Genomic DNA, 12,247 nt, shown 5'->3' with positions numbered 1-12,247 from the left:
GAGGTGAACCCAATTTTTATACTTGCGTTTACCAGAGATGGGGGACTTGAGTCACATGACTTGACTCGAGTCCGACTCGAGTCGCAAATTTGAGGACTTGAGACTTGAATGACACTGATGAAAAACTCAACTTGACTTTGACTTGGCATTCATAACTTGAGACTTGACTTAGACATGACACAGATGACTCGAAAGTCTTGGCTCTTCTTTGTTTCTTTTTTTTGCCCATATTGAGACGTTGGTTTCGTTTGTGATACTATGCCCTCTGCCACTGTATGACGCGGTGCATGCCAGAGTGGCACTGTGGCCGACAGGATCAGAGGAGGAGAGGCAGCATGGAGGGAGCTCCGAAAATCATCAAATTTGGATTCAAATATTATTTCATGCCTGGGTGATTTCGGCCGCCGTCTTGGTTAAAGCGTGTGTGTTTCAGATATAGCGTCTTCAGTGCGCACGGACATTATTTTAAATGTAGGCGCGCATTATGCACGCTCACAACCCAACACGACACTGTATCTGCACACATTTGGTGAGACGCACTTGTTTTTTCGTGCACGTCCGCGACGGACCTGATTCTCCCTCTACTTCCGAGATGTAGAATGTGTTTTATAGAAGAGAAACACACATTTCAGGACAGAACAGACATGTCCTGTGATTTTCAGCCTCCTTTTATAGCGGGGGAGGGGAACAATACCTGAGAGTAATATTCTCAGCTGTCAGGATGTGCAGTATGCTGCAGTCCCAGGGTTGATATTAATCTAATCTTATTCTTGTATTCATGGGTTTGAAAAAAACTTCTAAAATTGATCAACTATGCACATACATCATATTATTGACCAACCACCCTCTTCTGTTTACTGTGTCTACAGATATGAAGAATACATTCATACGAACTTCTTGTGACTTGTTTGATCTTAGCCATGACTCGACTTGACTTGCTTGAGTAATAGCAATGACTTGACTTGACTTGCTTGATTTTCATCGATAGTAACTCTGGGCTTGCTTGAGACTTGAAGGTTAAGACTTGAGACTTGCTTATGACTTGCACGTATGTGACTTACTCCCACCTCTGGCGTTTACTGCATATTGTTTGATAGAGCCAAACCGCACAGCAGCCAGACCTGTATTGTTTGGGACCACAGTGGCTTATGTATTTTTATAAACGTACTGCATATATTTGCATCTATGAGGTCAATCTATGGGCTGATTAGTCCAGAAATGGCCAAATTATGTTTTAGGTCCACTAGAGAGCACCAACAACTGTATTTTTGGCATATAAAATGTCGTGCTCAGTAAATGTTTTTGTCACAATCCTTTAAAGGAGCTCTGAGTAATAATTTGATATTTACATGTATTAGTCATTTTTATTGGCCATATGTCAGCAGATTGTAGCATGATGTGAAAATGAGGCCTTCCACGTCTCTCTTGGTTGCCTATACAAGCCTGTGGATGTTTTTGATTTGTTTTAGCTGTTTAATGTTGCTGGACTCTGGATTTATGTGTGAACGACTTTGGTTGATTTTCTGCCACTGCAAAGGGCGTGTCTTCCTGCACGTTCTCAAGTGCCTCGTCTCAGTTACCCTCTTTGCTCTGTTAACAGAGCGCAACATTAGCTGACATCAGTTTAGAATTGGTGTTTGTAACATTAACAATCAGCTTCCGGCAGAACAAAGGTTCTCCTTAAAGTATGAATTCAAGGTAGTCTTACTAAGAACACTGTACCATTTGTTAATAAAGTTCATTTAGAATGGGTCATATTTGAGGGAATTGATATCCTGTAAGTCACCATATTAAGACTGTAAATACTCTTTTCACAGAATGTGGGCCGTGATGATGACGTGAACTACGCAGCAGTGACAATTCGACCGAAAGCAAAAAGAAGACACCAGGAGCCAAATGTTATCTATGCTTCAACCAGATAGACTCAGGAGGCAACTGAAACTGACGCTTTATTATTTGAAAATGCTTTGAGCTTTTGTATACCATGTTGGTGAGAGCAGTTACCATTCTAGCCAAACTATTTTCTTATGCAATAAAGATCATGTGTTCATCCATTTGTAAGTGTCTTCCTACCACTGGTATGTTTCGATGGACAAGCCAGTAACACACAGTAGCAAGCATCACTTGTTTGACAGGAAGAGACAGCACAGTGTGGTCTGAGCACAACTGAGGTGAACATCTTGAGGCCTATTAGATTAAAGATCCGTCAAGTTTCCTCATTGATTTATAATATTATCTAAATGAAAACCTAAATATACTCGATACTGTACTATGTTATAGCATATATATTCTACAAAGCAGTGTCAACTTTTATCATCAAAGTACCTAGGACAAACATCAAGTCACGGAAGAGCTAGAGGAACTGCTGCCTGTAGTATATGTTTAACATTCCAATAATATTCTCATTCACTAGTCTTGGTTTGGCTTGAAATACACCCCCAGACCGAGCTACCCCAAGATTCTTTCAATATTTCATCCTGCCAGAACTACTGCACACATTCCCACTGGTAAAAAATTATATCATCCAGTCTGAGTGTAAAATACTGCCAGGAATTAACAGCTCAGCTTGACTTCCTTGCTGGTATTCAGTCAAACATTCTCTTCATGCTATTCTATGGCATCTCTCAGCTATCAGATACAATCAAGTTATGTGCCCAAGCTGTGTGAATCTTTGTTCCTCTTTTGAGTGTTTACGTCTGTGTATAGAAGTGTGTGCTCCTTGAGCCTAAATATTTCAATCATTACTCATTTTCCTGACACAATTCTAGGGTTTCTGCCTCCAGACTGATTAAGACATCAGAGGATAAGAGTGTGTATCAAATTGTTGTTTTGATTGTCATAAAAGTTGATTGCCATGCAGAATATATTAAATGAAATAGAACAGCCACTCCCCTTCTGTGGCACTCTCTGCCCATCTTGGACCATCAGGCTTTGTCTGGACACATTTGTGTATGAGTCAAGGAGTTCGTACGAAGCAGCAATTGGAAGGACACAAAGGTACACAACATGGTCGACAGGGTCAGCAGGTCAAGTCAGTGGTTTGACTTTTAAAAGTTGATGTGGGGATTTGGGCAGGAAGTCTGACACACTTGCTGTGTCCCAATTCAGGGTCTGCACACTTCAAGGACCCGCCCTTTGGGGTCTCACCGAAGGAGTGTACTTCGGTGCGCCCTGCAGGCCGCGTCAACTGTTGTTAAATGGGACAGTCTACCCTTTGCAGCATTTCCTAGTTGCGTCACCAGATGTTCCCGCCTCTACTCGTACATCACTGATTCTGCAGCCCAGGTCCGTGAAAGTGACAAGAAGAGTAAAGTTTGACTGTCAGATCTGTTTGAGCTACAGGAATTCCTGATTTCCTTTTTAATCATCCTGCTTGTGGAGGAAGACGAGAAGCGGCTCTGGTTTATCTCCGGCTGAGAGGACCGTGGAGAGGTAAACCTGTTATTGATCCCACAGTAATGTTATCAATATTTCATTATTAGCTAGCTAACAGTTTGGGGTAATTAACATACCGATACATTACGTTAATGCTGACATATAAACTGCTGATCGCCACATATGGTTTTATTTTAATTTTAAAGGCGTTAATTCCAATTTAAAATGTTTGGTAGATAGTTTTGTTTGTTGTAATGATTTATTATCATTATAATTATATTATGAAATTGCCTCTTTCTTAAAGCATTCTTAGTGACATGGCAGCCATGGATGGAGTCAGAACTGCAGACCCAGTTGATGGACGATGTGGTGGACAGAGGAGACTGGACCCCCAAACACCCTGAGTACTGACCCAGATGATGTCCCACTGACACCATCCAGCCCAGCAGCACTGCAGGGACTCCTGCTCAGCCTGTTACTGTACATCATCTCTAACTGTTTTAATATTGTTTTTAATAATAACTGTTTGTGTTAATAGTTAATAATAATCTGTAAATAGTTATTTATGCTGTCATTTTGTAAATAGTTGTAAATGTTAAGACCTTAATAATAAAAGAAAACATTCAATCCCTTGTTGTCCCTGAAAAGTAGCTCTTGATGCCGTTTGCTGTTATAAATTGTACTTAAGCTGTAAATACTGAATGGAATAGACAACGTGTTACAATAGAACAATAGTTTATTTCATGAATTATATAAAATGAACAATTATGAACCAATAATTTAAAAAGAACTCATAAATTAAGTAAATAACAACAGATATAATGTAAGGATTGTCCTCTGGAGCAGAGAAGAGCCTCTCCATCCTCTCTGCAGCCTCATGTCCTCCTTCATCCTCCCTCCTCCTCTTCCTCCTCGGCCCTGGCTGGCTCTCCTCCTCCTCATCGTCCTCATCCTCCTCCTCCTGGTCACTTGGCCCTGGTGTGTCCTCAGGGATGGAGGCAGGTAGGACGGGGGGGGGAACAGTGGAAGGCCTCTGTCCTAACACCTCATCCATGAGGACACACCAGGACCCAGTAGCAGCACTGGGCCTCCCGCTGACCCTCTGCTGTCCCTGGATATTAGCAATCCTAAGGCAGTGGAAATCAATCACGTCAGCTATTTCCAGCAAAGTATTTATCAACTTGCATGGGTAAAACAAATATAATTTAATTTCCACATCATCATTCAAACTGCAGCTACTTAGTATTTTTTCTTTAAATGGTCCCACTTGTTTCTGGCCTGCTGGGCTCGACCTTCCCCTGCAGGCCCGTTCATCATAATGATAATCCTAAACTTAGCTCTATATTCAATTCTAACGTTTAACTAGACTTTACAGCTTGACACTCTGGAAATAAAGCAGCCTGATCTGAATCTGTTCATCTTGGTCCATTGATGTACATAAAGTAAAAATGGCCCATAACATCTCCACAGTCAAAACAAGATATAAAATACAAGTCAACCTCTGAACGTCTTACATTTGAAAGTGAAGGCTTTTAAGGCTTTACTTCCAAAGGGATCAAGCTGAGCATTACCAACGTGTTTTAACTGAAATGTTGAGGTTTTAATGTCCCTTGAAGTTTAACATATCTGGCGTTGGATTTTCAAATGAGTAAAAACCGAGTATAAACCCATTACTTACATTTAAATGCGAGATCTGCGCCACTTGAGGTCGCCATTATTTATTTATTAATTTCTTTTCTTCGGGCGCGCGATGAATCTTGGGATATGTGAGACCACGAAGTGTAGCACTTATTTATTCCATTTTATCAGGATAATCTAGTGTGTTTGCTCATTGCAGAGAACACAGACCACTGCATGGCCTTTTCATATTGATGGGATCATCACATTGTGACTCCAGCTGTGGAGATATGGACACCGATAGGCTGGTAAATTACATAAAGCCCACTATTATTGAATGTTTTAAAACTGTGTTGAAATAACTACTTAAAGCCTCTCTGTGTCTGTTGCACTTGGAATGTTCAACTACACCTGCATAGTTACTGCGATGTGGGACAATTGAGAATACCTGCCAAGTAGGCCTATATTTATTGATTATGTTAAAGGTTGAATATGCTGTGGTGTTAAACTAAGCTGGCAACTAATGTGTTTTATTTCTCTCTTAGAGAAAGGACCAGGCCAGCCACTGTTTTGTTGTTAAATCATAGGTCTTTGTGAATTCAACTTGTTTTGGTTCTTTTTCTTTCTTTTGTTTTTGTGTGTCTCTGGGGCCAATTGTCAGTTGTAATTCTGAGTGAATTCATTTAAATGCGCTGATGCTGGTTGTTCTCCTCTCTTACATGTGCTCTCTTCTTAGGCTGTCTCTGTATAAGGCCGGATTCACACGGGTGTACTGCTCCTCTCCTTGGGGTGACCACACGGGTGAGACACTGTAGTGGTGTGTAGTGTACTTATAACCGCAACCGGGTGTGATATACTGTAGTGGTGTATTGATATTTTATGTGTTTAGTGTTTGCTGTGTTGCATGTGTGTCCCGGTGTTGGGTTTGCTGTCTCTTGTTTCTGATCTCTCCAGGGGCCTCCTGAGGAAGAGGGATCTTTGCTCGTGCCAATCCGACCTTTTCCTGAGTGAGGAGTTCCAACCAGTTATCTTTTAAAACAGTCTATTTATAACATCCCAGACTTATTGCTTTTATACAGAATACGAGGGCCGGGTCAGGTCAGGGTCGGGCTCGGGCAGAGAATCTAAACTCTACTTCACATTGATGGCAGCTTTGAGTCTCTGCAGCATTGGTGAGTACTGGCAGTGAGTACTGTTTACTTTTTGAAACATTTATCCAAAAGAAAATGTTAACGTTCCTTTTTTTGTCATCTGCTTTTGTTTCAGGTTGGATCTCTGCCTCAGTCTCTTAGTATCAAACTGTGGAGGCTCAGCCTGGTGAAGAAGTCACACTGCAGTGCAACAACATTTCATACCATGATTCTCAAACATTCTGGTCCAGACTGGTCAACAGAACCAAGATCAAAAAAAACTTTTATCAATTTGCTGGAAAACTGACCAGATCTTTGTGTCACATAGCTGTTAAGGAAGACCAGAATCCAGAGCAAAGAGTGAGAAACACAATTTTAATAATTGCTTTTACGCATTGTTTGATGGAGCCGAACCGAAAACAGCCAGAACTGTATTGTATCAGCTCACATTGGCTTTTCCCTGACAAATTAGTGTATTTCTATGTAGGCTACTGTATATATTTGAATCTGAGGCCTATATATGGTTTGATTAGTTCAGAAATTATGTTTGAGTCCCACTTGAGAGCACTAACAAGTTTCATTTTGGCATATAAAATGTTCTGCTCAGTAAATGTATTTTCACAATCATTTAAAGGGGCTCTGAGTAACAATTTGAAGCCATTTCCATGTGTAAGTCATGTTTCATTGGCCATATGTGAGCAGATTTGAGCATGATTTGAAAATAGGACCTTCCTCGTCTCTCTTGGTTGCCTATACAAGCCTGTGGATAATTTGTTTAAGTTGTTTAATGCTTCTAGACTGTGGATTTGTGTGAAGGACTTAGGTTGATTTTCTGCTAGTCGAAACGATGTGTCTTTATTCACGTTCACAAGCGCCTCATCGCAGTTCCCCTCTACCCCAAGTTAACAGAGAGCAACAGTAGCTGACGTTAGTTTAGCAATTGGTGTTAGCACTATTAACGACCAGCTTCCAGCACAACACCGAGCCTCTTGAAAGTATTCTTAGTGATAAGTGTAACTGTGTACTGTCTACAGAATCTGCTCTCTGATCAGCTGAAGGATGCAGCCCTGAGTTGTTACCCAACACCAGTAAGAAGCAGGAGGCCTGCATCAGAGAGAGAAGTGGAGACTCGAGTCATTTATACTGCCAGCAGACAGACTCAGAGGGGTTCAGAGTTGAACTGACGCTTTTACCATATAAATCTGCTGTTGCGTACTTTGTTGGGTGGGAGGAGTTAACATTTTATCATTTATTTATAAGTTCAAATATCCAAATGACTAAATAGCTGACTTTCAAGTGCTTTTATTATCATCTCTTCCTGGTTTTGTCTGACCTTGTGACTGTCCAGATCGACCATTGGTAGATAGAGGTCTACAGCAACGGAGGAGAGAGTGAGGTTCACCCCCCTTCTTGTCAGGAAGAGGCAGCGCAGTGTGGTCTGAGCGCAACTGAGGGGAAAACCATGAGGTCTGTTAGATCAATGTGTTGTGAGAATGATGTCTGAAATGAAGAAGCTACTGTTTTTGAAGAACATCAACGTGGACACATTTCAATTGTGACGTGCTTGAATTGGAAAATAAAATCTATTTTTAAAAGATCGTGGTGGTTGTGAATATTTTTGACACGCACATGCCTTCTGTTGCACCATGCACTGTGTTGACAGCCTGAATCAATGATCACATCTGTATATTCACACTACTGGCAGAGTGACACCCATCTATCAACAGTGTTGGGAATAACGGCGTTACCTTTTTCAGTAACGGGTAATCTAACTAATTACTATTTCCATCGTTACAACGCCGTTACCGTTACCGACACCGACTATTAAATGTGGTGCGTTACATACTGAAGCTGTTGTCATCCGACTCAGCTCTCAGCCACCGGAGCTGCCTGCAGAGCTGTTTTTTTTTTTTCATCCGGTGAGGGAGGAGGGAGGGGCGAGGCAACCGCATAAGTGATGGTGATTGGCTGTCTAACGTTGAGTGAGAGTTCTTAAGCCAATCAGTGGCAATGTTTGGTTTACACACAAGCCACACACACACGCAGCAGCCTCACACACACAAACATGCAGAGGTGAGCTACAGCAAGGCGAGTCCGGAGGGAAAATTAACGTTTTCATCAGCTGACTCAGACTCCTTCAGAGCATTCATTGGCAAAATATCGGGGAGAGCAGGTGCCGGTCCGCCATGCAGAAATACATTTTTCTAAATACATAAGTAGATGCCGAGTAGCTAAAATGACTGCCGAGCTCAAAAGGAGGAAGAAATAAAAGTAACGCAATAGTTACTTTTCCTGGTAACTAATTACTTTTATAGTGGAGTAATTCCGTTACTAACTCAGTTACTTTTTGGGAGAAGTAACTAGTAACTATAACTAATTACTTTTCAAAAGTAACGTGCCCAACACTGTCTATCAAACTAATGAAAAGTTGACTAGTCAGAGTGACACGTTTACAGCCTGATATGAAACCATCCACTCTGAATCACAGCTATAAACATAGTCAGTGATATGTACTCAGTAAACTCACCTACATATATTTAAAAAAAATTAAAAATACATTATTACGCATTTAGAGCAACAATCATATTACTAGTAATTACTAAACACTACAGTGATTCAGCAACCATCCATCTAAAGTGTTTTTCAACAGCTCCACAGTTGCTGGCTGTTAACATGAGGGGAACTGACATGTTGTTTCAACGTGGGTATTAGAGTGCATTTTCAGGCAGTCTCTCATACAAGGCATGCATTGTGTTGCAGCAGTTGTTCACACAATTGACAGATATAGATGTGTGAACAAAGAAAAAAGAGAGAAGTACAAACTAAGATTTCTCTCTCACCCACAAAAAGCCTAACCATCAAGGCATGAACTGGGTGTGAATGTCAGATCTGCGGTTTAAGAAAGAAAGAGAAAAGTTGGACACAGATCCCTTCATCTGATGTCAGAAAGTCGTCCAACAAGCATGATGGTTTTAGGTCAAAATTATCTAGTTTTAGGTCAAACAACTCAAAGTTGACTTTTTATTTGACACAGGACACCATCAGTGGTCTCCTGGGTCAGAGTCCTGGGGTCACAGTGATTCTCTGAGCTACACACACACACACTGCCAATCAGTGTTATGCCTTCCAGGTGAAACCCCGGCTAAAACACACCGTAAACAGGCCTTAAAGGTCCCATATTATACTGTTTTTCATCAATTTCACACAGCTGTCAGAGGTCCAACAACTCTGTATTCGATATGTATTGCCTCAAACCCGTCCGTGGTCCTGAATTTCAGCTGTCTAAAAGTTGCTCAAGTGAGCTCTGCTCAGCTCTCCTGACTGCAGGCTGTTTCTGTGCCTGCACCTTTAAATGCTAATGAGCTCCGTCTGTCACAGCTGCCTTGCCTGCTACGTCACTCTCAGGGAGACGATGCCGCTACGCTAGGCGTAGCATACGCTAATGTTTACGGTAGATGTATCGCTATGGTTCACAGAGATTTTTTTGTTTAACCGTACCAGTTTGACCCTGAATCAGACCCAGAAGGAGAGGCTCCTGAGGAAACACAGACTCTGTGGCTGCAGCAGGACGTTTCAGAATGGTTAGTGAGTCTGAATATGTTACTTAGTTGCTTACAGTACGTGTCCAGTGGGTCAGTCTGGCATGCGACATCCCTGGATGCTGGTGGCTGAATGGATGCACTGATGTGCTGACCTGTATCAAAAATAAAGGCTGTATAAGCTTAATAAGACAACACTCAGGAATTTGTGTGTTGTACACCATTACATGAGAGACCCACTCCCCTGCAACAGGTAACAGCTAAATAGCTAGCGCAAACCAGCTAGCGAAAGCTGTTTTAGTCTCCAACACAGTCTCCAAACTCTTGGACAGACAGAGCATTTACATGACACTCAAGAAAACTGAATTACTGGGTTAGTCTGACTATGATCGGATTTTTAAGATGCATGTATACACCGAATTAAAACACCTAGTTTATTGGATTGATAGTCGCATTACTCCTGCATGTATACGTTCCATCAGATCGGATTTTGCATTCTGCGGAGGCGCGGGATTTCTTTCCCAGGGCCGTGAGCCGGAAGAAGAAGGTCGGCTGCAGCGGCGGCATCTTTCCTCCAAATTCACAGCAAGAAAGAGTGCCACGCATCTAGTTTGTGTAATTATCATGTACACCATATATGAAATGTACAAAGATGTAGCTTTGTCTTGCTCTTTGTACACCATCTTTCTCGAATGCCGAGGCAGTTTGTTGTTGCTGGTGACGTAGAGAGGTCAGCCGGAGGTGGCTCTGTTACTACTAGTTGAAAAGGGTACAGCGCCACCTATCGTACCAGGGTATGACATGCTCTGGCCAATATTCCGATTTTCTCACCAGCATGTATACTCGGACAATTGCAGTTGTCCGATTGAGTAGCATAGTCGAACTATGGCTGTAATCCGACTAAGCTGTGCATGTAAACGTACTGACTGTTCGCATCGTCTCTGTCTCTCTGCACGTTTCCAGACTTTTTACTGTGACAACCAATATCCATCGTAATATATTTAACATTAAACTCGCTTCAATCGCCAGTGCATACCTCAAGGAGGTCATTTGTTGAGAGATGGAGTTTGTAAAATATTTCGAAAAGCAAGCAGACAGGTCATATACGTGCAACGTCAGGAATTGCTCCCTCTTCTAAATTTGAGCCAGCGTGGAGCGAATGAAATTTTAGGTGAGCGGAGAGCGAAAGAGCGAACACCCACGTAAGCGGGGAGTGGAAATTCTCGGCACTCAGCTCCGCTCACATGCTCTGGTCAACAGCAAACCTGAAACGGCACATTAAACTAAAGCACCCGGCTGGCCTTTCAAGGTGTGTGCAAGTGGATAAAATATCAAAAGACATGGCAACAGCAAGCCAAAACAGATCCTCTACCACCCAAATCCCAACCCAACATGGTGTACAGTAGCGGCTCCGCTGTCTTCATATCCCAGCCGCAGCTGGTCAAACCTGGTTTTGCAGTATATTGTCGGAGACCTGCAGTTTCAGTGTTAATACTGATCAAATAATTGCTGTGTGTGGTTCTATATGGGCTGTGACAATAATTTTGAAAAATAATTTTTTGGAACTGTGAACTTAGTTCTATGCTTTGTACTAAGATGTATTTCTTCTCCTTAACTTTGCCCTCAATAAGAATAAAACCACAGAACCTGTCTTTTGTAAAGTCAATACTATGTGTAGGCCAGAACACAGTTGTGTATGTACAGTATCAGCCTAAAGAGCAGTCTCAACCACAGGAAGATGTCAGTTCTGTTTTCTCTGGAGGCGTTTCTTTCACATTGTAGCCTCAAAACACAGACAACAAAAATACAACTGTTAACATAGTTTGTTTTGATGGCACATTTGATGGATGTGTTACTGACATACTTCCCATGCTGTAGCACACATCCAAACGTCCCAGCAGTGCTGTAATGTGTGAGTGTTCTCACAGAGAGAGAGGTAAAACAGAAGAAAAGAGCTTAACTTCTGAGAGTGCACAACAATCATCACCTCTAAAACCACCATCCACACAAGATGCTATCTTCACCCGTTCAGGTGCATGCTCGAGCGAGCTGCCTTGACCATGCACAAGTGGAGACATATTAATCTGCATGCTTTGCTCACATTTGCTTCTTTTACTTTATTGGACAAAGTCAATAGGCGCGTTCAAGTTGACCCCCTGCTGCCTGACTGCATCAGCGAGATCTGCTGGCGACAACAGGGGCGGGGATATAAACGCTGCTATGAAAGCTGCTATATATATGTGTGTGTATACAGACAGACCGTTCATATTCACAGACAACAGAATGTGACAGCTTTGTCACAATAACAACTTAAAATTTGGATACTTTGTAATTGCTTCACTTCAAACGGTCACACAGTGGCTCATCAAGAGTAGATAAATAGCCTAAATGTTGTCTTATTGTAAATTATCATGTTCTGTTTTCCTTGTAATTTCACCATTAAATACATTTCAACTTTGTCTATCTGGTACATTATAGTAAGTCTTGCCCAATAACAATACAATTACAACAGTTATTAATTATTATGATGACAACTGTGCTTAGGTGCATGATTATATCACAGCTGAGGGGAATTTGCTGACTACA

At 41.7% G+C, this 12,247-nt stretch overlaps 1 protein-coding gene and 1 long non-coding RNA gene across 2 annotated transcripts in view; both read left to right on the top strand.

The window, feature by feature from the left end:
- The window catches only part of LOC115588963 (uncharacterized), a 35,326-nt gene that overhangs the window by 1,119 nt on the left and 21,960 nt on the right, over positions 1 to 12,247 (top strand). The window lies entirely within an intron of this gene.
- LOC115588977 (uncharacterized) lies at positions 5,382 to 5,965 on the top strand. The gene is made up of 3 exons (XR_003985430.1): positions 5,382 to 5,447; positions 5,538 to 5,579; positions 5,947 to 5,965. It is a non-coding gene; the product is annotated as an uncharacterized LOC115588977 (long non-coding RNA).

Source organism: Sparus aurata, chromosome 10 (genome assembly GCF_900880675.1).
Source record: "Sparus aurata chromosome 10, fSpaAur1.1, whole genome shotgun sequence".
NCBI classification, from domain to species: Eukaryota; Metazoa; Chordata; class Actinopteri; order Spariformes; family Sparidae; genus Sparus; species Sparus aurata.
This window is presented reverse-complemented; position numbering and strand designations above follow the sequence as displayed.